The sequence below is a fragment of the Protopterus annectens genome, chromosome 13.part0 (assembly GCF_019279795.1).
Source record: "Protopterus annectens isolate FY-2018-M chromosome 13.part0, PAN1.0, whole genome shotgun sequence".
NCBI lineage: Eukaryota > Metazoa > Chordata > Ceratodontiformes > Protopteridae > Protopterus > Protopterus annectens.
The window spans coordinates 534760548-534787900 of record NC_056747.1 but is presented as its reverse complement, the minus strand read 5'-3'; the positions used below and the strand labels follow the sequence as shown (position 1 = coordinate 534787900).

The 27353-nt window shown below is 38.5% G+C and overlaps 1 long non-coding RNA gene across 1 annotated transcript in view; it reads right to left on the bottom strand.

Moving 5' to 3' along the window:
* The window catches only part of LOC122787447, a 221830-nt gene extending 205923 nt beyond the window's left edge, over window positions 1-15907 (bottom strand). Inside the window, exon 1 of the long non-coding RNA XR_006362572.1 lies at window positions 15818-15907. This is a non-coding gene — a long non-coding RNA (uncharacterized LOC122787447). The remainder of the gene's footprint in view (window positions 1-15817) is intronic.
* Between the last annotated feature and the right edge of the window lie 11446 nt (window positions 15908-27353).

Here is a 27353-nt window from a genome sequence, read left to right as displayed (position 1 = left end):
CACCATTTGGTTGAAAGGGACAGATAGATGGTCAACATGTGCATGAGATTGACATTCCTGGCTAGGGAAATATTCCCTTTCCCTGGGGACCATGCAATCTCAAAGTTAGTGCATATAATTAGCAGGGTTATTGGGGATGCAGGGGGCTTTCCTCCCCCTGCAGAAACAGTTCTTTGTTTAGACTGCTCTGAATAATCCTTGGAGCATGCTCAGTGTATGTGGATGTACCATGTTACCATGTTGTGACACTGATATTCCAGATGCTGGCATTACAAATGTCCTATGAGGGGTCCTAGACCCAAAGTGATTTGTGAGGTTTTTGAAATCACCCTTTTAGAAAGTATGTTTCAGACTTGCAAAAATACATTTGCTACACACAGAAAAGCAAGTTACAGGGTTGCTTGGTTTGTTGCATGGATCTGCTAGTAAAACATATCTGACCTGAAGAAATTAGCCAAGATTAATGTATATGTACTCACCTTTTGGCATAGCACCATATACTACTGTTATTGATTAATATTCTTTACACTTTTCCTCCACTCATATCTTGGGTACAAAATTTAATATTTTTTTTTACATGAGGACTGTGATCTAGAAAGGTAGACAATAATGGCAAAGTCCTAGTAGGGATGACCTATAGATTATTGTAAGTCTGACTTTCAGTGGACATATAAGCTTAAACACTGTCTTGATGGAATGATGAGTAAACTTTTTGCTAGTTTTGCAGGTGAATGAACAGTTAATCATTTTGTGACCTCACATTAGTCATTTATTTACTGAAAAAGTATCAGTGGCTAACATACGAATTCATAGGTTCATGGCTACATAACTAAGCTATAGACCAGTTAAACCTTTTATATGTTAATATAAGTTTGGGTGTAATTTAGAAACCTTGGTTTAATTACTTTTCAACTGAGTGTTAGTTTACCTGCACATTTGATTAATAGGTAGGTCTGATGAAGCTTACTGGCAAAAGCGCTGGTTATAATGTGGCCAGTCTCTCCCCTGTGATTGAGGTCTTTGCAATAAGTTTATACCCATAGTTCCATCTCTATACAAAATGAATGTAACACCATTAACTAATGAGAATAGAGATGTTGTATCTGTATCTGCTTAAATGAATATAACTCTCTCAACCAATGAAAACAGAGTTTTGATATCCATATTTACATATTCTTAATGTGCTGATGCTATACAAAGTATAAATACCCCGACTATCTGTGGAGTAGTTGTTACAAGACAACTGAAATAAAATGAAGAGAGATTTTTTGCCACAGCACTCGCCTACCTATGTTGGATGTTCCTTGAAAATAAAGCTTTTGTAAACCAAAAGGAAGACTTCAGTGGTTTTATTCAACTGTTGAGACAGGAAAATAGGAGATCGTAGATTGAAGGCTAGGGTTATTCTCTTAAATTGACTTGGAAGCTTATCCGGCTAGACTGAGTTAGTCAGCTGGAATTCCAGTCTATGCATGTGCATTTTTTAGTGACTCCAGAGTCCTCCATCTGGGTGCTCTGACTGTGCGAACAGGTTAGCCTTAACAGCTGTAAAATACTGAGGATAGATTATATGACTTTAAGTACAACAAAGCCTTAGTGGCTAGCATGTACTGAGGTTGGATCCTCTTTTTTTTTCCTCCAGGAGAACACAGCCTTCACAGCTGGTGTGTACTCCGGTTGGAACCTATGTATTTTTTTCAGAACACAGCCTTCTTGGCTGTAAAGTACTCATTGGAATGTGGGTAGAAGATGATGCAGACAACAAAGTCAGCAGGTCTCTACTGAAAAAAAAAGCCAGTCAGCATCCCTAGCAACATAATAGGAGGCAGTGTACAGAGTGTGACAGAGATTGAGCACACCTGTGGGTCTTTACATTTGTGGCCAGAAATACTGCTACGTCCTTCTACCACCAACTAGGACCCTGGCCTTCACTAGGTGTTGTTCAGTAGTACTATATTTGCCACTTCCTTCCTACTTTTCATCACTCACTTAGCTACTTCCTACTCCCGGGCAACTAAGGGCTTGTGAGAGTTGTGAAATCTTTTTGACTAGCAGCAAAAAATATGGTCTGCCTCTGTTACACTAGGTACAGTGGAAAGTCAATAGGATTTAGTTGAATTTTGATGAAAAAACAAGTATCCATTTAAAGCTACTAGTCCAATTTATTTTTAGATAAGACATAGCACTGGGTCTTCTTAAATTAATGTGATGTATCCACAGAGAACCCATGCTAACATGAGATGTATATAATTTTTTTCCACCAGAATACATAACAGCTTTTTCATCAACAGCATTCTTATTAGCCTGCCACTGGTATCAGGCTAAGCAGAGCACCATTTTCAAGGTTACTCTTCATTCTGACTTTGTATTCTGGCACTGCCTTCTGTACTCAGGCAGTGTTCTTCCTCATCCCACCTCTGTACTCTGACACTCCATTGTGTACTCAGGCAATGTTCTTTCTCAATCCACCTCTGTATTGTGTCAATTGTGGTACTACATTCTGTACTGAGGAAGTGGTCTTCCTCATCGCACCTCTCTACTCTGGCACTATCTTGTGCACTCGGGCAGCATTCTTCCTCATTGCACTTGTGCATTGTAACACAACACCACTGCATTCTGCAGTCAGGCAGTATTCTTACCTTCCAGAGCAGAGTATTGAATGGTATTGTCAGCAAATATGAAAGTGTCTTTGCTATCTTCTTTACACCTCTGAGATGGACGTCATCTAGTACCTACAGTCTCTCAGTTAAGTTCTATAGTCTGTAATTTCCTCTACCTAAGAACCAGACCATCCATTGTTATACCTTTTCCACTACCAACTGTCTCTTCAGAACAATGAAGTCTCCACTTGTTTATCAGTGTTAATAACACCTTTACTCCATCTTGCAGAAGCCATGAGTTAGGCCCATGTCTATCTTTTTTACTGAATTGCCTGAACATCTTCTGTCAACTGTCTGTCCTTAAAGACCTTTGTCTCCCGTAATATCCTTTCTATATCCCTCATTAGTCATATTCACTTCATTCCCGCTATCTGTCCAAAGTATCACATTTGACTTTTGCATTAGTACCCATTCTGAACATTCCTCCTGATCTGTACTGTGAACGGTGACAACATTCTTTCTCTACCTCTTGCACACATATCATGCCTTGACTGGGTGATGGGAGTTAGAGAAGATTACAATCATGATTGCGCAATTCATCTGTGAATGCATTTCACATTTAAGCCTTCCTTTTGGTAGACTGCTCATAATTTTGAAAATTGCTTTGTGAAGTCCAACACCCAAGTTCCTCTCTTGGTACTCTACTTCTTAACTATCAGTTTGAACTGTCTTGCTATTGGCTACTTGTTTTTCATCAGTTTTGGGTGAAAGTATTTAGCTCTGGTCCTTTTGGTCAAATTTGATTCCTCTGAATTTTAGACTGAATGAATACTATTGTGTTAGAGTATGCTCAACAATATACTAAGGTTGAAAGTAATTTTGCTGCAATTATGCAACATAAATAATGTATAAGATAAAGCTTGCTTAAATGTAGAAATAGAGTTTAGTAATATGTAATCAGCATCCATACTAAATTACCATGGCTTGGAAAAGGAATTTGCTGAATGGACATTTTTCCCCTTACAGACTCAAAACAGGATGTATGCAAGAGCAAAAATACAAAATCTGCTTTTAAAGAATGGACATTTTTCCCTTACAGACTCAAAACAGGATGTATGCAAGAGCAAAAATACAAAATCTGCTTTTAAAGAATGGACATTTTTCCCTTACAGACTCAAAACAGGATGTATGCAAGAACAAAAATGCAAAATCTGCTTTTAAAGAACAATGACATGTTATTCTGCATGGAAAAACAGGATGGCACAAGAACAGATGTTTTACAAAGATCCAAATAAAATACAGTATGTTCACACTGTCAGAAAAGCTGATCTCTGACAATGTGCTTTCTCAAAAATATGTTTTTCTTCATAAAAAACAGGATATGCTTATCAGCATTGACATAAGAACACATGTTTCTATACACAGATTCAAATAGAATACGGGACAATGTGTTTCCTCAAAAATATGTTTTTCTACATGGACATCAGGACACTGTTACAGGATATTCACACTGTCAGAAAAGCTGGTCTCTTACAAGACATTGTTAAACAAGGAAGTTTAGTATTGTTTCTACAGGATAAGCAATTCTCCAAAATATGTTTATGCATGACTAAAAAGAGTATATAAAGAGCTGTATAAATCCAGTTGTTTAGGGGTATGGTAGGAACACATTTGGTGTTCTGAGGTAAATGTTATATCTCTCACATCATCTGTACTGTATGAGAAGTAAAGTTGGAACAGTACTTTTAAGCTGTAACGTGGTTTTGTTTGATTTATTATAAAAAGTTATTTGTTACTGCTCTTTAAAGTTGATGCTGCAAAGTATATTCTCTCATCAGTGTATATTCTGCAAGTTTCTGTATGCAACAGACTGTGAATGCAAATATAATCAGAATTTGAATTTTAGCAGAATCCAGCCAGCAAGACTGAGTGTCATAAGAACACTGCAAATCCATCACACCAAGCAGTAAGCAGCTCCATGTAATTTTTTCATATTGGGCCAGATGTCACACTGAATAAAAATCATTTGGTTGACTGTGACTAAAATAGTACATGTACCAGTGAGTGACCCTTAAGACATAGTTGCAGTTTTGCTGATGTTACAAAGGTGGTTTTGGTTAATTCTAGGATTAGGGCTAAGGTTATTGTTAGGTTTATAGTTAGGATTACGTTTAAGTCTGGATTTTGGTTAGAGTAAAAGCTATGGTACATGGGAGTATTGTGTCCACTCTGTGCATTGTAGAGGCTTTAATTGCATAAGAAATAGTGTGGATATTTGTGTGTATTCATATCTTTTGTACATTTTTGGTGAATGTGTTTTTCAGCAATTGGTGCATAGGTTCTTACTAAGCAAACCGCCAAGGGCACCATTGAGAAGCTCAGCCACATCACCCACTACTAATAGGAGGTTAACAGTGTCAGCCGTTAAGGAGATTTTCCTCTCCCCCTCCAGTTTTCCAGACTTGTTTTAAAGGTTGTAGAGAAGTACTCTGCTTGATATGAAAGAACAGCCTATTCATTAAAACTTGGAATACATTGGGTTAGGTACCTGCCAGGACATCTGGTGATGTTCAGTGGTAATATAGACTTAGGTCTCTAAAACAGTTGATTGGTTTATCACTGATTCCATTTAGGTGAAGGCATTTAAAGAGTGCCAAGTCATTCAGAGCACAAAAGGCTTAGCAAAGATAACACAAGAGTTTATGTGACATTAAGCAGAGGAACAGTGTTTTTAGTTTATTGGAGTAGTAAAGGGTGGTGAGACCTAAGATCCTTTTGACAAGGAAACATTGAAGGTCTTTTGAGTGGGCTTAGGTGCTTAGCAAGGTACACATTAAAGGGGATATTGTATTTAGTGATGGACCTAATAAGTAAGGAATAAAGTGGGACTATAAATATAACTTCATTTGACCATATGTTGTACAAGGATTTTATAAAAAAGGTAGTCTGTTGCGAAGAAATGTATTCAAGTCCCTGATGACCATGTCAGATTTAAATGTAATATTATATATGTGGTAACTGAAAGTAATGTAAGATTTACCAAAATAAACTCTACTGAATTTCTTGGCATTGAACCCATGAATTATCCAATGCCCTTGTAGCAGTTGCACTTATTTTCCTTGAAGAAGGCATCTATGAATGCTTTCTGGAAAAGGCATGACAGTCTATTATTATGTGGTATGTCCTTCCATGTAGCTGTCTTCCATGTGACAAGAGAGAAAGAGGCCTTTGTAGAAGAATGTTGTTACTGGTTCTAAGTGCATATACTTGCTTTCTGAACTGTAATATTCTGAGAAATGTGGGATTGCAGCCTTTATTCAATATTTGAAGATGTAGTAAACATATAAATGATATGTATTTGAAGGTGAAGACATTGAGGAAATAGTGAGTCTGTAACAGTGACAGGCAGCCGTTTGTTGAAATTTAGATTATGACACAGGTGCTTCTTATTGCTGGCTAAATTGAAGAACCTGAGTATTTTACTCTAAGCTGTTTGAATAAGATCAGTGTTTTGTGGACAGAGCAGGACAGTTATGGGGAGACTGTGTTTGAGTCTAGGGAGGAGCATATTAATAGCAATGGCTCATCAAGTGTCAACAGGTAAGAACTTTGGAATTCAGTAGGATGTATTCACTTGAGCTTCTGTTTGGGTGTGAAAAGATACATTTTGGTCTAAGGTAAACCCAAAGATTTCTGCTGTGACATGATAGGTAGAGGAGAGCTGTGATGCTCATTTATGCAGGTATTCTGAATGTTTACAAAATTTTAAAGGTACCAAAAAGCTTAAGAGTGGTTTTGTTAGTATTAATAGCAAGCTTATTATTGCATACGCGGTTTCATACAGTCCTGATGAAGCTCAGCCTTCATCAGGGCTGCATACTTAATGGACCTGGGCATAAAAACGTCTCCTGTGTTCATAATGCAGGTAATCTTGGTGCAAAACCCATGGTAACTCACTTGTATGAAGTGAAAACAAAAAGTGAACCTTCTGCATTACATAAGTTTGTAATACCAGCTACATTTTCTGGTTACATACTGCAATATTTTAGTTGTTATTATCTGAGCTTAACCCTGGCTCAGATTTTATGAGATGTAAATTTTTTGTTGTATGCTCTTAAGCCAAGCAAACGTGTACCAGAAACTCAGAATGTTCTGTTTTGTAGATAGTTTCTAAACTACTGCACAGACTCTATAGAGAACCCAATGTTAGCCAATTTGTTTAGAAGCAAAGCATGCTCAACAGTATAAAATGCTCTCTTAAGATCGATGAATTTAGTCCTGTGATTTTGTTTTCCTCATTGTTAGTGAAAATCTGCAGAGTTAAAGTGTAAATGGTTGTAGCAGATAAAGGAAATGAACATTTTGCTGGTGTTATAATCAAACCATGTTTAAAGCTGGAAGAGATGAAGTCAAAGACTGATAATGTGAAAAGGGAGTTTACAAAGAACATAACTCGATAATTTAAGAAGTTTACGGTGAATAGTGTGAATGTCTGACTTATAGTCTGTATCCATGTTACCTAGCATTTTTTTGTATTAGTTTCCTGATTATAGTCCTAAAGAAGAAAGGGGGAGGTTCACTACTGCTATCATATGAAGAGGTGGCAGTAGACAGGGGAGAGGCAGAATTGAAGAATGATGGATTAGTAGGTGGTGGAGGACAACATGTGTTTTCTTTTATAGCAATAAGTAGGTCTATGCTAGGGGTATTAGTTGATGCCATTTATTAGATTGTGTCATTTTAACTAAGATTTTAGAAGTGCTAAGATGTTTCATCGCTTTCAAAATTGTTTCTGTTCTCCTAAATGTGTTACCTGTATACTTTTGTTATAATCAGTTTTTGCTCTGTTAACTTTCAGCCTTCTTTATTTTTTAACAGTTGGTACTTTTTGGATTTAGGGATAGAAGCAATGTCCTTTTCCAGTCATCCCAAGCATCAGTCCTTTTTTTTGTTACCTTTTTGATCTCTGGTGTGAGTCATGGGGTGTATCTACCTGGACCCCTAATAGTCTTGATAGGGAAGAGTTTGTCTTGGATGGGGATAAGAATATTGTCGAATGATGATAAGGATATTACAGAGCCTTGCAATGATAGAACATTATCATCTTTCTTGCTAGAGAAGTACTTACCAAATAGGAGGGGTCCTAGAACAGAACCCCATGGGACACCACCAGTGATACCTTTCTGTCTGGACCAAACACCCCTAACTTTAATTACATGGGTTATATCTGACAGTCCATTACCTATCCTGTGTACTATGTATGGGTTAATGCTGAGTCAGGAAAATGTGTCAATAATCCTAGCATAGAGGTTAGTGGCAATGGCCTTGGTAAGATCCAGATAGATAGTGTGGACTGCATGACCTTTCTTAGTGGTTTCAGTTATTACAAAAACTAAACTAGATGGTACAGTCATGGTCTGCCTTTTTTAAAGTCAAACTGATATGGTTCCTGGGATATAAGGTCACCTATACTGTTGTTTATTAGTTCAGCAGTAATATGTTCCATATAGCCTTGCAAACAACACTAGTGAAACTGTTTTGCAGGTCAGTATAGAAGCCACCTTTATGTAAGGGCACCTCAGTAACTGTTCCGCACACATCTGGGATATAACTAGTGGACAGAGACTCAGCTAAGAGGTGGTGGAGGGACTTTGCTAGGTGGGCCTTAAAAATTCTTAGCAGACATACAGGAATATTGTCAGGACCCATGCAACTGCTACTTTTGCTCTTGGAAAATGTCAAAAGGACTTTGTCCAAAGTGATTTTAGGAGGTGAGGTGTGATGGGAATGGGAGGTATATAGGGGTGAAGTTGGAAGAGAATTTGTCTGCAGGAATATTAGCAATCTCCTTTGAGTCAGAAAAATGTGTACCATTTGAGGTAAGCTCAGTACAGAATTTTTGATTACTTCTATACTTCCTAAAAAGCTGAAGAAGGTCACAGTAAGAGGGGCAAGTTTGCCTAAGGAGGGTAGGGGTAAGAAGTAGGGTAGTATAACTGGGAGAGACATTTTTTGAGGACAAGATTGAGAAGATTAACATCTCTGGTGGATAGGGGGCTATTTAGTTGTGTACTGACATTTACAAAGACCAAATACCTCTGGGCATATTTATTGTTTGTAGTATGTGTTTGCCAGTTTATGTGGGGATATATGATGTCACCCATTAGAAAGGTATTTTATTCAATGGTTAAAGTTTCTAACTGTTTCAGGTATTCTTCATGCTCTGGAAAGGGCATAGATGGGGTTCTGTTACTGGTTATAACACAGTAAGTGATTTTTTTGAGTTTAACTACAACTGGAGCCTGCTCCAGATTTGAGAGACAGTGGGGTTATGAATAACTGTAGGCACTCCTCTGGAATTGCCGGTGGATCTGAGTGTATAACATGCATTGTTCCCTAGAGGAGAGAGAGAGCGAGGCTGCAGTCACTGCATTGGAATGAAGATTCTGTAATTGAAATGCTTTTCCTTTTTTTAACTATGCAGACTTTAGCATATTGTCTGTGCTGAATTTGCTTTAAAAAGAGTTGCATTTCCAACCTTTGTTCTAAAGCTCTACATGTTGGTTTATATAAGGTCTAATTTATTTTCTTCCTTTACTGATAGTTTAAAACTTTATTCCAAATGTATCTCATGAGATAGCTGCCATTTTGCAGAAATGGAATAGGATTTTGCCTACTGTAGTATTAATTACCAGTCTTAAAACCACAGAAGTATACTAAAGAGAGATGCTGCAAATGCGTGGTGATGCTACTAAGGTGGTCAGATCATACTACACATTCTGTGTATGGAGTCCTGACCAGCAAGATGACTCATTATCCATGCTAGGTCCTACCAGGACAAAAGCCCTTGGTTTTGTTAATGCTGCATGCTGCCATGGCTGGAATTTTCTAATCTCTTCCCTATCTCACCTAACCCACTTAGAAACTAACCTGCACTACTGATGTGGTATGGCAAGTGAGCATCAGCTGCCATCAGATGGTCCAGGTGCCAAGGAGACAATAAAAACACTTTTGAAACACATAGTTTCTCTTGCATTGTTTTCCAATGTTATTTTCATTATTTTATTTAATTTATAAATTGGATTACACATTTGCCCCTGGCATGTATCAACCCCTTGTCTTTTCCTTCCTTTTGGCCCACTTACACAAGTGGTCTGTCAGCATTCCACCACAGTGACAGAAAACTGTAACCTAGATTAATGCACCTCACTTTTTCCTTAAAACTGCATCATAATATTCAGTATCCCCCTCTTTGCAGTGACATTTACTTTAACCTTTGCATGCAATAGCAGATGTTCCTCATTATCTCAGAACTAGGAAGATGCAAGAGACTTATGAACAACATTCTGCTTGCCGGTAAGCCATTAGACCTCAGGAATTTCTTTTAAAAGTGTTCAGATTTGTAAAGTAATACTTACTTTTTCTTTTGTCTTGGTTGGCTCTGCCCCACACCGTTTACCCTCGCTAATGCTCGGGCTCTCTCCGCTCCCCTGCCCTGCCCCCTATTCCCTCCTGCCCCCACTACCTCTACATTTATAGTAATCACAGCCACACCCACAGCTCACCCTCACATCACCTCCACCAATCACAGCTCCTCAAGTCATATCACATTATACCACATCAACTTGCTCCACACAAAATACTCCCAATCACCCTCATTCCCACTAGGCACTTTTTACATCACCCACACTACTTCCCCATCCACATATAGTGCAACCCTATAATTCCTGTTCAGATCCCCCACCTAGAAACAAATTAAACTTTATAACCATGACTATCATGCAACTAAGTCTAGTCTGTCTTCTCATAATTATTTACAACACCACAAGTTATCACTCTAGCAATATCCCTAAACTTAGTAGCACAACACTGCATTATGCACTCTCATATACAGACAACACACATTATAATAATATCTGCCCACAGTTATTCAAGATCTACATAACGGACCAATTCAGGACTAAACACATATGCTCTCATTCCTACTCCAAAAAAATAAAATACTTTCTCACACTCCTCACCAAATTCCAACATCTGTATAACCATTTTAACTCCAGGCTCACCATAAGTGGGGATATCCACCCCAACCCAGGCCCAAATCCATCCTGTCCAACTCAAACTGCTCCAACACAAATGTCAGAACATAACATCTCCACTTTCTTCATCCCTGGGCAAATCAACAACAGCAGCAAAACCAATCATCTTTTAATGCTAAATATTAATATTAGAAGTATCAAAAATAAAATACCTGAACTCCAGGCCACAATAGCACACTACTCCCCAGACATAGTTGCTTTAACAGAAACCTGGCTAAAAAAAACATAGCTAACTCAGAAGTTCTCCCTACCAGCTACAATATCATTAGACAAGACAGACCACTTCGTAAAGGGGGTGGAACTGCCTTACTGTACAAGTCAAACTTAACTGTCCATCAATTACCAAACTCCTACCCCTCCCCCAATAATTGGGACAGACTTATCTCACAACTTCAACTTCACCCTAAAAAGGTCATCACCACAATTGTGATCTATATTCCACCTGGTAATGCACCTACTAGCCTTGAAGACTTCTTATCCTGGTGTTCTTCCACATACTCACAAGAAACCCTTATTCTGGGAGACTTCAACCTAGATTGGTTCACCTGTATATCAGAACCACCAAGTAATCTAATAAATCTCCATGGTTACCAGCAGCTAGTCCAAATTCCAACTAGATGTGATAAAAAATCTAAAAGGGAATCCATCCTTGACTGGGTCCTAACTAACAACCCCACATTGTACCCTCACACTGGCAGTCTCCCAGACACCTTAAGTGACCGCAACATAATATACTTTATACGTAGTAGAACAAGCATATGCAAAACCACTAACTATATATCCACTAGAAACACAAAAAAATTCTCTCCTGAGGTCCTCAACACTTTACTCTGTAACTGTGACTGGACCCCCCTAAAAACCCTCCCACTTGACCAGGCTGTAGTATATTTCAACAAAACATTTCTACAACACCTAGACACTGTCGCTCCATTGAGCAAAATCAAGGTTAGAACCTCTACAAACCCCTGGCTCAGTAAAGAAACCAAACAAATCCTCAAGTCCAGAGACACTGCCTGGCTTTACTATCAAAAAAACAAAGAAACACAAAGCCTAACTAAGTACCAAGAACTGCGCAAACGTGCAAAAAATGCATTAGGCTGGACAAAAATTCCTACTACACAACATCACAAATGAAATACCAACAAAACCCACAAAAGTTTTGGAAAAGTGTAAACCAGCTACTAAAATCCACCCAAACCAACCACCCCTGACACTAAAGTTCCCATCGAAACACAATTCAATTCCGACTTTGTGAACTCATTCTATCCTTAGTATCACATGACAGTTTCTTCCTCACTATCCCCTCCAACACAAATAACACTAATACAAGCTTTACCCTCAAAACAGTTTCCACCACTTCAATCAAAAGCATGCTCTCCAAACTAAAAACCTCATCAACAGCAGCCGACCTACTCCCCAGCTATTTCTTGAAGCTCACAGCAGATGCTATTGCTATTCCAGTCTCCACTCTCATAAACAGATCAATTGTTGAAAACTATGTGCCCAAACTCTGGAAAATATCCTATGTTACACCCATACATAAAGGCAGGACCTCCACTGAACTTAATAACTATAGACCCATTGCTTTACTCTCCCCCCTGGCCAAAATCCTAGAAAAATGCATCCATACCCAGATGCTAAACTATCTCCTAGACAGCAACATCCTGTCACCTACTCAGCATGGTTTCAGACCTGCCCATAGTACCACTACAGCCCTTCTCTGCTTCACAGACACAGTAAACCGTCTCAAAAATGAAGGCCTACAAGTGTCAACTCTTTTTTTGGATATGTCCAAAGCATTTGACACAGTCTCACACCAAATCCTGCTAAACAAACTAAACCAATATCATCTATCAAATTCCACTCTTACCTGGTTCCAAAGCTACTTAACTGACAGGTACCAAGCTGTGAAATGGGAAATTCTCTCTCTCCTCAGCTGCCCATAACTATAGGAGTCCCACAGGGTTCTATCTTAGGACCATTACTATTCACAGTCTTCACAAATGACCTCCATACCTCCACACAGCATGCATCTATAATTCAGTATGCAGATGACACTACCTTAATCTGTGCTGCACAAAACATTCCCACCCTCCTGCAAACAACTCACCTAGCATTCTCTGGCGTTGAAAACTACCTTACCAAAGCCCAACTTATCCTTAATCCAAAGAAAACTCAGCTTATGATTATAACCAGTTCTAACAAAAACACTAACAGTCAATTCACTATCTACTCCACTAATGCTACTCCATTTGCTCCAGTGGCACAGGCTAAGCTATAACCATAGACTTCCACCTAAAAGTTGATAGTCATCTCAACTTAACTATTAAAAAAGTACATGCCAAACTGGGGTCGCTCTACCGTATCAAACCATTTCTTACCAACAACACAAGATCAGCCATTGCTCGCTCCCAACATCTATCCACCCTACTCTATGCATCTCCTATTCTGACTAATCTCAACAAAACTGAACTAAACAAAATGGAAATGCACAATACTGAAAAAAGCCAAAAGCAAAACACACTGGAACACAGCACAAGCAGTTAGTGGTGCAATAATCTTCTTTTAATTCATTCTGGTACCTCGGCCTTCGCCTTCTCAAGGAATACATTTGTAATGCATAACACCACCCCTTTTATATCACCTCAATATCAAATTTGCATACTTAATTACTTAATCAATTAATCAAACAACCAATTTGTGGATGAAAAAGGACATGAACCCATGTATCTCAAATTCTGCTGAATGCATTATTTTATACTATTTTTTACTAGATTATTTTCTTATTAAACATTGTGAATTTTTTATATATATAGCTTATATAATTTATCTTATATTATATTATTTTATAAATTTCATTACATATACTTCATAAAATTACAACAAACATTTTTATAATTAAAAATATTTTACTTTTTGAATTAATTCAAAATTATAAATTTATAAATTTATAAACACATTAATGTTTGAAAATAAACTAATATATACCCAGCAAAACTTGCAAAATTTCAATCTTTTATGCTTGATGTCACCCAGATGCTCCATGATTCTAAGTTCAGATGCGGCAGGTGTAAAATTTACAGTAAAGTAAAAAATTTAGATGGAACCAAGATCAACAATGTCAACTACAAAGCCTTGGAATACTTTGATTGTAATTCAGTGGGTGTAGTGTATATCATAGGCTGTGGTTGTAGCAAACAGAAATGGTATATAGGTCAAACTGGCAGAAAAGTCAAACTTAGAATCATGGAGCATCTGGGTGACATCAAGCATAAAAGATTGGAGAGTCCTGTGGCCAAACATTTTCTAGATTATCACAAGGGGGTTTCAGAAGGATTCATTTATTGTGTGTTAGGCAAACCAAAAAATGTAGGTGATAATGCAGGGTTTCATAACAAATTATTGGAAATGGAATCCAGATTTATTCTGAATTACAGAACTCACTTTCCAAATGGTATGAATATGGAAATATGAATCACAATGTTAAAAGTTACGTAAGATTTTCATTAATGAAATTTTGCAAGTTTTGCTGGGTATATATTAGTTTATTTTCAAATATTAATGTGTTTATAAATTTATAAATTTATAATTTTGAATTCATTCAAAAAGTAAAATATTTTTAATTATAAAAATGTTTGTTGTAATTTTATGATGTATATGTAATGAAATGTATAATATAATATAATATAAGATAAATTATATAACCTATATATATAAAAAATTCACAATGTTTAATAAGAAAATAATCTAGTAAAAAATAGTATAAAATAATGCATTCAGCAGAATTTGAGATACATGGGTTCATGTCCTTTTTCATCCACAAATTGGTTGTTTGATTAATTGATTAAGTAATTAAGTATGCAAATTTGATATTGAGGTGATATAAAAGGGGTGGTGTTATGCATTACAAATGTATTCCTTGAGAAGGTGAAGGCCGAGGTACCAGAATGAATTAAAAGAAGATTATTGCACCACTAACTGCTTCTGCTGTGTTCCAGTGTGTTTTGCTAAACAAAATGGAAGCCTGCTATAACAGAATTGCCCGCTTTGCTGCAAATTGCTCATATAGAACTCATCACTGTACTGCTTTGAGACAGCTCTGCCTCTGTCATTCTATCTATTACCTCCCCAATAAGTGTCCTGCTCTCAAAAACCTAGTACAACATCACTCAGCCAAAAGGCCTCATAGATCATCAAGCAAACTTCTACTAGAAGTTACCAGCAGCTACAATAGCTTTTGAGATGCACTATATAGTAGTTCAGTGGCTAAAAAATGGAACTCTGTCCCTACAAGCATTCAAAACACATCATCCAAAGCCTCCTTTAAAGACCTCATCAGGCAACATCTCAAGGAAAGTTGGCAGTGCCATGATTGCTCCCCAGGCTAGTGAAAGCGGATAACACATACATACAAAATCTAGAGCACTTGATAATAGTTTTCAATCTTACTCACAAACACTGGCTAATCTACAATGTATGTACTGTACCTGTGTACTATGTATGTATTCTACCTATGTTCCAAATTTCAGCTGTACAACACAAATCTATTAATTACCTTTATTTTTAAAATTAATATATTTTTGTTTGTTCTCTCCACTGTAATTGTTTATGTGCCGCATACCACTGTAAAAACATGTCTCCTGTAATTTGTGTGTATACTGATCATGTCTAAATAACTAAATGTGTCTGTAATTTTTCTTTGTGGAGCTTTTCAACCTGGGCCTCTGCTGAAAAAGGGCCTTTTTGGCTCAGTCAGACACCCCCGGTTAACAAATGTAAAATAAAATAAATAAAAATAAACATTTTGTGAGATAGACAGGACTGTCCAAAGATCCATATTAGATTACTAATCCACTCTGCAGTGAGATATAGACCATGAAAAAACAGTGCCTTCTCCCTACACCACACACCTAATTGTCCTAAGCACAGTTATCAAAACCATACCACACAAGATCTGCAACAAGAAGTTTGAACTGTATCTTGTGAAGATTGAAAAGAATAAGGTGCAATATTTCCTAACAGATACCAAGCTAGAGGTGTGGGTGGAAAGCAAAAGTAGGCTACAGCTGTTTAGGCTAAAATTTAGGGCACTGTATACCACCCAGTACAAAAATATTCTACCTTCAGAGTGTATCTGACAGATGAATAACACCCTCGGACAATGCGTGCTTCTGGAGACATACTTTTTTCAGTACTGTCAGCCCCGCTAAATAGTTTGCCTGCAAAAAAAAAAGTTAAGAGTTAATGGAGGGACGCCGCACTTTTGCGATTATCAGCATGACTAATTAGTTGCCAGCCTCAAAAATAAATAAAGCTTAAGAAGTGCACACTGTGGTGGAGTTCATATACTCCTAGCTGTTTTACTGATGGCTTGCTAAACCACTCCCTGCTTGTTGTTTTCTGTTTTCTTTTCGCAGGGTGTGTGTGTTGATGAAAAAGTAGCATTTATAAAGATCCAAATGAGCATCTATAGTCACTTCAGTCACCTACTGTGTCATAAGATGAAATATTTAGTAGTTGAACTGTGATGTTACTACAGCTTTAAAAACAAGCCTGTTAGGTGTGGAAAAAAATAACTAACATTTGTTTATGCAACAGAAGTTGTGGCAGTAATTTACTAGACAATCTAAAGCTCTACAAAGGAAATGCAGCTTGTAGTTACAAATAAATAATGATGACTTATAACCTAACACTGCAAAAAATAAACATCTTTATTAAGAATACATATACAACAAAATATAACAGACAGCAAGTACCTCATTAATGAAACCCAGCTTGATGAGTGACCTGTGTGTGTAGGAAAGTCTCTACCAAGGATTACTGTCTCCTGCAGCTACATTTTTGCCCCATCACTCAAGCTGATGCATTTGCTACATTACAAAGGAATGAGTTCTTTGTACAAGAACCGATACTATACTAACCTGAATGTACAGATATGTCTGAAATGCCTAGCTAACACTATCCTGCTATGTCATCCTTTCATGTCATTTACAGAGGAGCATTCTCCCCTAATAAAGGGCTTTGCTCAGCTAGACTTTCCAAGTAAACATAACCGCTCAATCAATCAATCAACAAATAGCAACATTCCACCTGTAGTGACAGTTTCTTTTTCCATTTCAAGTCACCATTTGTCCCTGTTAAGGGAAGAATAATACTTTCAGTATTTAGTGTCATCACAGAGGATATTTGCATGTTTAAAATGAATGGTTACAGCTTTTACTATTGGTGAGGTGCTTTTACTGACAGAATGATGGATTTATGAAAAGGCAGAAAACATTTTAATTAATTTATTTTGCTGTGGATGTGCCATCATGTAAAAACATTCTGCTGTTTTTTAACAGAACTTGCTGTTGCTAAAGTTTATTTTATTAATAAACTATATAGTTGATAAACATATAACCTCTGAAATATGACATATCAGTGGCCAAGCAAACTCTTTTGTACTCTATTTGATGTTTCATAATCAGATAGCTATGGGTTCTGTCCCCACTCTAACTACCTGAGTTCAGGTTCTAATACTGACAATGTTGTAATTTGGATGACATGTTTAATTAATGAGCCATCAGACCAGAGTTATTGATAGCTGAAGTAGACAGTAATCCTCTGGCATGTGATCAGTGAAAGGAAAGGTAGTTTTTGCAGAGTACTGGCCAAATTATTTGCTGTAACTACCAGAGTGTCGCCTCACCAGAATACACAAGTAAATACCCTAAAGACACTGAAAGCACTGACAACAGAAATATTCCTGGGCATTGTGGTATGACAGTGCAGCCCAGAGTCTGACATTATTAATACTATTAGGCTGTTACATCTACTGTATAACCTTGGTAGAGCACCAACTTCGATGCTCCACTGCTAGAGATATTCATTGTACAATCCATTACAAGATAACATGTCCAGAGCTGGCATGACTTAGTGAGTCCTTATCTCAATTGAAAGAAAATAATTTGTGACTCATGTTATAATGAAAATAAGTTTTTAAAAGCCATTTTACATGGGGAGAGGCTTTACCTGCTTGCACCAAAATGTGGTACTTTGTCCCCATATCCCCAACTTCTGGCTGATAAATCTTTGAAGAGAGGGTGGCAGAACAATTACACTTTCCACAGTTTTGGGACTTTCTGTTTCACTCCTCAAAATTACGCTAAGACACGCATGTTGTGTGTCTGGGATAGATACTGCCTTTTTTGTCTATCAGTAAATGCAGTTTATTATGATTTCTGCATGAAGGATGCCAATATATTGGATGGCACAGCAGTAGCATTGTCGCCTCACAGCAAGAGGTTCTCGGGTTCGATTCTCGACTGGGGTGTCTTCTGTGCAGAGTCTGCATGTCCTCTCCGCATTCGTATGGGTTTCCCCCAGGTGCTCCAGTTTCCTCCCATGTTACAAAGACATGCGTCTGGAACGTTTCTCCCAGGGCCTCTGCTGGAAATTGGCTTTGTTCCAAGTCGGACTTTCCCAGTTAACAAATGTTAAATAAAATAAATAATAAAATAAATATTATATTATATAAACATAAATATATATGCCTAGGAATTTATTAAACTTCCTAGCTCTAGCCATATAACTCATGCTAAAAACACCTTTCCAGCATGACATGCCAATTTGTGATTCAGAAATGTGCTAACCTAACTCATAATCAGCTAATTTGCATGTTTCCTGAATTGCAGTTATTAAGATTGTGGTAGTAACCTACTGCTTATGTAATCAGTGGAATCATCCACCAGTCACTCTCTCTCACACATATACATAAACATGAACATGTACACACAACCACACCACAGCTCCCGTACCTGTCCTTACTCTCCTGAGGTTCCTCCCTCACCCAAAGTACTTTAGTGCCATTATTGCATGTACATATTAGGACCTGGTGGTCAAGAGTATCTCCCCCCACCCCTGATCCCATTAAAGGACAACAATGGGATTCTATTATTAAATGCTCAACATCTCTGTCCTTTTTCCTCCCTATTTACAGTCCCTGCTATGAATAAATAACAATACAGCTTTTAAAATATTTTAAATCGACTGTTTTTCTCCACTAGAACAGTAACTTGCCATACAGTGATGGTTTCACTTTCAAAAAACTTTTATCATGCCCCGGAAAAGCTTGCTGCAGTCTCCAATTCATTGATGTCATCACAGACAATGAACACAGCTAGTTTTCTGGCCAATTCCCTCCCGAAACTGACATCACCACGACCATCCTAAAAACCCTCCCATGCTGTGATGTCACAGCTCCCTGGTCCTTCCCCTACCCATACAGAAAGTAAAGGCTAGAACAAGGAAACAGTACATTAGTCAAGCCTCCTAATGCGAGCTGTCAATCACAGCAGGTAACAACTCAAATTACCCTCAGCACTTTGACAGCTAGGGAAGTTAGGTGTGAAGGGGGATGGGAGGTGAGTTGAAGTAGTACAGTTCAGGCTTTATTATACCACAATTTAGCCATTCTAAATGGCAGCAGCAGTAAAAAAGCACCTTTGAAAGCTTGTTCTGTGGCATTTGCACTGTTTGTGTTTTAAGTACTCATTCATCGGCATGAAATGTTACTTAAAACTAACTGACTGAAAAGACAGCAGTGTATGCATGCAAAATCAATGCAGTGACAGAAGCTTTAGGAAGAAAGAGGCCTGCGTGATGTATTTTTTTTCCAGACAAACACTGCATTGTGAGATACCTAGAAGCAGACTAAACAATCAGAATCACTTTAAGATGCTAAACTCCATGTGGTCAGACTCAGAAATTATGTATTAAAATATTTAGAAACCTGCAAATAGTCCCAGAGTGGTGTTGAAATGTAAGAAACACCAAACCATGATGAAATAGACATGTTTTTTGAGTCTGTGGGTGCAGTTCTCCTTTAAACTGCCACTGCCATTACTGCACTTTAAAGAATCATCCTCAGTGGTCTAGTGGTTCTTCCTAACCCCCATCACTCTTATGAAGTCACTGCTGTTAAGGCACTTCACTTTATCCCTGGTGCCTAGTGATTCCCAACACCCCCAATCCCTCCACTATTGTTGGTGGTATTATGGCACTTTAGATTGTGTCCACTGGTCCCCACATTCCTGTTATACTGTTTACTATAGGACATGTTATGGTTATGGAGTATTCTGTGTTGTGTAGTATATACCACATCCCACCCCTAGTCTCCATAGTAATGTTTGTGCTATTATGGCACTTTAAAGTCAAATCCCAGATGTCTAGTATTTCCCCCACCCCCAAGTCCCCTTAGTAATGTTGGTCCCACCTTAGGACTTAAAGCATTTTCTGGTGTCTGAAGGTTCCTTCCCAGCCCCCAATCCCTGTTGTGATGTTGATGTTAGTGTAACACCAGGGAAGTACTGCTAGTCCACCTGTCTGGAATTTTGTAAATAATTATATGTCACTTGAAAATATTAATATGATTTATATAGAAATGTGACACTACCAGCCCAGCTATCTGGAATTTTGTAAATAATCATATGTCATTTGTAAATAGTAATACGATTCATATGCTTGTCTTGCAAATGTAAGAAATCTATATATTATGTAGATATTAAACTACTGGTGCAGAAGTATTGTTTGAACTGTATGTTATGTACTGAGCTTCAGGAATGTAAGCACAGTGTACCCTACTGGAAAAGAACAGTGATGGGTATGAACTATATACCTGCACAAATGTATGTTTTGATAGTAGAGGCTGGAACATGCACAGTTAACTTACAAAACATTAAGAAAATAAATTGAAATTAAGTGCTTTACAATGTGCTATAAAAAAGTTAGCTTCAGTGCAGCCAGTAGACACAATGTCTAGAGCTAGAAGTTTTCCTGTTATCTTGAAACAGAAATAATTACTAGGTTTAAAATGTAAAAGTGTTTAACTGTTTTACGACTTCCAGTTCTAGACAAACTTTTGAGAGATATGTACTTTTCACACAGAGATGCTAAAAAAAATTCTTAGTTTCTGTTAGCCTGGGAACTGAAGGCAGGTGACAAAGAGTGATGACATTCAAAGCTGACCCAGCAGCAATGCTGGATAGTAATTTAAGAACTCTCAGAGGCAGACTTTGCATTTTGTATTTGTCTTTGGACTTGGAAACATCCTCTCATCAGTACTTGCCTTGCTAATAGTAAGTAATTAGGGTACAGTAATTTCACTTAGATATAGATAGGAATATAGTAACTATTAGTTTAGATGTTTTCTGTATTTATTTGAGACTCTCCTGAAATGTTGTTTTAAAATATTTCCTGTGATTCTGAACTCTGAAGTCACTGTGCTGACTTATTGAATATTGTCTTGTCCTTTTATTATCTATTATTAAATATATTTAAGCTTTATGATTGTGGCTGGTTTGTTTAGAGATATTTAAGCTCTTAGCGTACTTGCATATGTATTTGCTGACACTGTACAGGCCACACCTTAATATGCTTGGTCACACTTACCATTTGGATAATAGTAACATCACACAGTATGATTGGTCACCCTTTGGGAAGGGCCTTATAGTAGCTGATAAAAAGTTGGTTTGTGGCAGTGATAACTACCTTTTAGTCTGGGCAGAAGGGGGCATAGCTAGTAAACTTTGTGCCAGCCTTTCCCAGGAGTGTGTATGTGTTTTTATATGAATCAAACCTCAAAGTGTGTGTGTCAGCTACTTGGGACACAAAGCACTGGTTGGACAGAAATGGTGCTGAAGGTTTTGGCTTGATCACTTGGCCAAGATCCTAACCTTATAGGTGTGCCAGTGTGGAGTCTTATTGGGGATCTGGAGAGAGAGGTAGAAACCAGCCCCAGATTGAATGTGATTTCTGTGTGCTCTTAAGGGAAATTATACTTTACTGTGTGATCATACTCCCAATGTGTAAATCCCTCACTGGTGCTAGTGGTGAGGATTGAGGTCCTTGATTACTGGACCAGTGCAGGGGGCATCACAGATACTATGACACTTAAAGCATTCCCTGGTGTTCAGTGGATCCGCCACCATCTTGATCTGACTGTAATGTTGGTGTTATCAAGCACTTAAATGATTCCCTGGCGTCTGGTGGTTCTCTCCACCCCCAAGCCCCATTTTAACACTGGTGCAAGTAAAGTAAGCCCCGCTCGTCTAATGTATCCTACTCCTTTCTTGTTATTAACAGATTAACAGTAGTGCCAATACAGTACTTTATAGATGTATCCATGGTAGTCTAGTGTATCCCTCCACCCCATCTCTGTTTTGCTGTGAGTGCCATTATGATAATTTAAAAGTCAGCCCTAGTGTTTCATGGTCCTGCTATCATGTTTATGTTTGGCAGTTGAACACAGCCTTTTGCCCATGTTTGCTATTGTGACATGGCGGTAATAGCCATGCTGATGCACATGGCCAAACACTTTTTTGAATCACTTAGCTGTCTAGATGCCTTCCTGGAGGCAGTTCTGAGCAGGAAGCACATGGTTAATTAGCACATGCCACTACCCCCCCTAGAATGCCTCATTAGCATTCAACACAGATGTGGGGCCAGCCCTCCATGGTGCTGCATGACTTTATGTTGGAGTAACTTGCACACGGTGTAAGGGTGCTTGTTGAATAGCAAAAGGGCACAACAATGTGTACTCCTCCATATATATATATATGTCACAGCACCTTTATGAATTTGGCCAATAGTCTTTTATGTACATCCTTATGTTAAAGAACTTGTGGTACCTCACTGAAACCACTGAAAATATATGTTGCATTATGTATCATCACTCTCATCCTCATCAATGTTTCAAATTGTAATAGTCCTTGGTTTAATACTTCCAGTGTTAACACATGATGCTTTTGGCTTAAAGTGTCATTCATTTAGTTTTTAATATTTCTTTATCACTCATTCCCTATCTGTTGCCATAACTCTTATGCGACATCATAGTCCAGTACCATGACACTTCTTGATAACATCACAAGCTCTGTGCAATGACCTCAGTAAGGGAGAAGACACTATGAGTGGAATTTTAAAAGTAGTAGTTTTATTTTAGTGCATTTTCTCAGTAGTAAATAACAAGGAGAGGGAATGCAGCTCATATGTGAAATATAAACCATTTTTTTGTAAATCTAATGTTTTGGTAGAGCTCTCTGAGAAGCTGATAGCTGCTGTTTCACATTCACACTGATCATGGCTAAGGCTTCTAATATAGCACAAGACACAAATTAGGTGCATCAACCTACAATAAAAAAGGATTAAGGTGATCAATGACTTAACATTCCCCCAAGTCTGATTATATAACTAAGTTACAGCTTAATACAGCCTCACTTATTTTAAATGGTTCTTTGTCATTACTGAGTAAAATTAACAAGAATTTCTATATGGCTATGTTAAAATGAATTTTGGTCATTTCAACATTGTGCAGCCAGCATATTGTTCTTCTGTTTATTTTTCATCTCTGTCTTATTCACTTCATCTCTCATCCTTACAACTGATATATACACACAGGAGCACTACAGAATCCTGAAAGCCCAAAATCCTGAAACCAAAATCTCGAAAGTTCAAAATACTGAAAACACATAGGATACCAACACTTACTATATTCCAGCACAAGTACATACAGAAACAAATAAAACACACATCATATTACTCTTCTCCAAGTATAAGTAGGGGGCAAGCCCCCCTGCACCCCTCATGTGGGGGGCAACCCCCCACACCCCCTGCTACTTAAATATATCAACTTCGAGATGGCACTTAGTGTAGTGAACTGCAGTCTTGGAGTTGATATATTTAAGTAGCATGGGGTGTGGAGGGTGTTGGGGGACTTGCCCCCTGCATATAGTTGAAGGGTAATATGTTTCTATATGTACTTGTGCTGGAATATAGTAAGTGTTAGTATCCTGTGTGTTTTCAGTATTTTGAATATTCGAGATTTTGGTCTCAGGAGTTGGGTCTTCAAGATTTTGGGCTTTTAGGATTCTGTAGCACTCCCATAGCCCCCCCCCCCCACACACACACACACACATATATATATATATATTTGGATCTAGGACTATTGAATGAAAGTTCAATAGTCTGAATCCACAATCACCAAACACACTTTAATGAAAGCGCTTTCATTAAAGTGTGTTTAAAAAAAAAAAAAAACACCCCCCCCACTTAAAAATTCTCACTCCGAGGTCGCACTACAGTGGGGAAAAGGGAATTATCCCTTATCCCCACTGTAGTGCGATCTCCACAACAGGAATACTTACGCGAAAGTGCCTTTCGTTGAAAGCACTTTCGCGCAAGTATGCCCTGCCAAATCTGTTTTGGTTATATTGCCGTTCGGTGATCCGTCCGTACAGATGTTTATATATATATATATATAAATACACACACATACACACACACACACACACACATATATATATATATATATATATATATATATATATATATATATATATATATATGGAATACTTTACTATTTCGAAATACTGAAATCTCGAATTTCAGTATCTTGAGACAAAAGTGCCGAAAGTGCAGTCAAGTGAAACTGCACCTGCTCGAATTCAGAATGTCGAATCCATGATTGTGGTGGTGCACGATGTGGGATTTACTGTGTTGGTAAGGTGCAGCATGCTGTGGGATATGGTTTGTGTGCCGTTGTGTGGATATGTATGGAGATTCAGGCAAGTGCTGTTTTTTTAAGGGTTTTGGGAAGGGGTTTGAGTGTGTGTGAGTTTGTTGGGAAGGTTTAGGTGTAGGTTAAGGAAGGTAGGTAAGGATGCGAGTGTGCAACTGTTGAGAGTGGTGGTATTTGTAAGTATGTGATGTGTGTTTCTGAAATGGGAATATATAGTATGTAGTGGTGGATTTAGTGTCTTTGTCTTTTTAGTGCAACCTCAGAGTTAGTATATATATATATATATATATATATATATATATATATATAAGTAGCAGGGGTGTGGGGGGGGGTTGTGGGAGTGCAGGGCGGCTTGCCCCCCTGCTTATATGTAGGTTAGGTGTGTGTGTTTATTGGTTTGTTGTAGTATGGGGAGGAAGGTGTGTGTATGTTTGTTTGTGTGGTGGAGGTTTTTTTTAAAAGTCGCGATTTTGAATTTCATGCTTTTAGGATTTCGATATTGTGAGTGTTCAGCTTTATAGTCTCAGGGTACTGAGATTATAAAGTGAATCCATATATATATATATGCATGGGTCATGCGATCCCAAATAAAACCAAGACCCAATCCTCCAAAGGCAGACGTCCTGTCTGGTGGACCCCAGCCATAAACAAACTATACAATAGAAGGAGGAAGCTATTAAATGATAGAGCAAAATCCCAAAAAGGGAAGGCATCACTGATCAGTATTAGCAAAAAACTACGGGCACTCATAAAATTGTCTAGGGCCAGCTTCGAGAGAAAAATTGCACAGGACACTAAGGATAATCACAAGGCTTTCTTTAGTTATGTTAGGAACCTGGGGTAATTCCCAGAAATGCTCAGAATTAGTCCAAAAAAAAAAATCACCGAACCCACAGACATTGCCAACATCCTAGCTGACAGGTTCAGTGTAAACTTCTCCCCCCCTCCCCACCAAAAGGGCAAATATCTATCCCAGCAGAGTGCTTCCCCCCTGACATCTCAGATGCTCAGGTAAGAGCCGCCCTCTCCAAAGCAAAAAACACAGCATCAATGGGACCAGACGGTGTCCCGGGCTGCGTCCTACATGAACTCCAAGAAGAGCTAAACCCAAACATAAAACTACTGTTCAATCTCAGCCTTACTACAGGATATGTGGCCAAAGAGTGGCGTACAGCAACAGTGGTCCCTCTCCATAAAGGTGGTGCCTCAACGGATCCTGGAAACTATCGCCCCATAAGCCTGACTAGCTTGGTCTGCAAAGCTATGGAAAGGATCATCATGGACCTCATAAATAAAGATATTGGGGACCTACAGACAGACACTGGATCCTACCCAGTTCGGTTTTGTTAAGGGCAGATCCTGCCTCTTAAACCTGGTTGATTTCTTTGAAACAGTCACCAAGGCCATTGACGAGGGGAAGGTGGTCCACACAGCCTACCTGGACCTCGCAAAAGCCTTCGATACAATACCCCACTCGGGCATTATAGATAAGCTCACCAGCTTAAATATAAACCCCTATGTCACTAGATGGATTGCAAACTGGCTCAAGGACAGAACCCACATGGTTAGAATTGCTGGAGCCATGTCAGACTCCAAACCAGTTACAAGTGGTGTCCCACAAGGCTCAGTCCTGGGACCTCTCTTGTTCGGTATATATTTCTTGGAGGTACAGGCCAACACGGAAGGACTGTGGCTGACCAAGTTAGCAGATGACTGCAAACTGGGCGCCATAATCGACTCTCCAGCCGACACAAGCATCCTCCAAAAGGGCCTCATAGAAACAGACAAGTGGTGCCAGAGCCATGGCCTCAAGCTAAATGCCAAAAAGTGTATAGTCATCCCCTTTGGCAAAAACAAAGTGCCCACAAATTACCACATAGGTGGTAATCCATTAAGTACAGAAGAAGTAATTAGGGACCTGGGGACCCAAGTTGATAGCAATCTCTCATTTGACAACCACGTGGCCAAAGTGGTTAGAAAAACATTTTATATAGATCACCTAATCATGAAGGGATTCACATCTAGATCAGGGGAGGTCATCGTGCCTCTTTACTCATCCCTCATCAGGCTCATAATTGAGTACAATGCCCCTTTTGGGATGTACCTTACCAGACACCTGCAGCAACTGGAAAGACCCCAAAAGTACCTCACCAAGAGGATGAAAGGGCTCAAACAGATGCCATATGCTGCCCGGTTAAAGAAACTCCAGCTCTACTCAGTGGCATACCACCTGTTCAGAGGCAATCTGTGCCTGATGTATAAAGCCATGTCCAACCCGGAATTAATGGACATGCTGCACCTCAGAAAATCCAAATCCCATCGAGCTATGTGCTCGAGAGACTTGAACCTCAGCACTGAAATAAATAGGACATGCTGGAGGGACAGATTCATAACCCAGAGGCTCCCTTCACTCTAGAATAAAATCCCAGTCCAGGTTAGGCAGACTCCCTCATTGACTGTCTTCAAGAGGAATCTTGATGAGTGGATAGGAGATCGTAGGTTTACCCCGGGTATCACTTCTGTGTCACTGTTAGACCGAGGCACAGTATACTAACCTTGAAAAAGGGCATAGCAAAATAAATTTAAAATGGGTGGTGAAAGCCAAACACATTCTGGCTAGGCTTATAAATGCCCTAGGGCAGATAGCCTAGTATGAACCTATGAACCTATATATATATATATATATATATATATATATATATATATATATATATATATATATATGGGTCTATATGACTAGGTCGACAGTTCATATGATCGACTGTTTATTTGGTCGACAGTTCATTTGATCGACAAACACACCCCCCCCAACTATATATATCAACTCCAGGGTTGCACAACATTGGGGAAGGGGGCAAATCTGCTTGTCGACCAAATGAACTGTCGACCAAATGAGTGCCGATCATATGAACTGTCGACCAAGTCATATAGACCCATATATATATATATATATATATATATATATATATATATATATATATGTATATATATATATATGTGTGTGTGTGTGTGTGTGTGTACACACACACACACACACACACACACACACACATATACACACACACATATATATATATAGAGAGAGAGAGAGTGAGAGGGAAATGA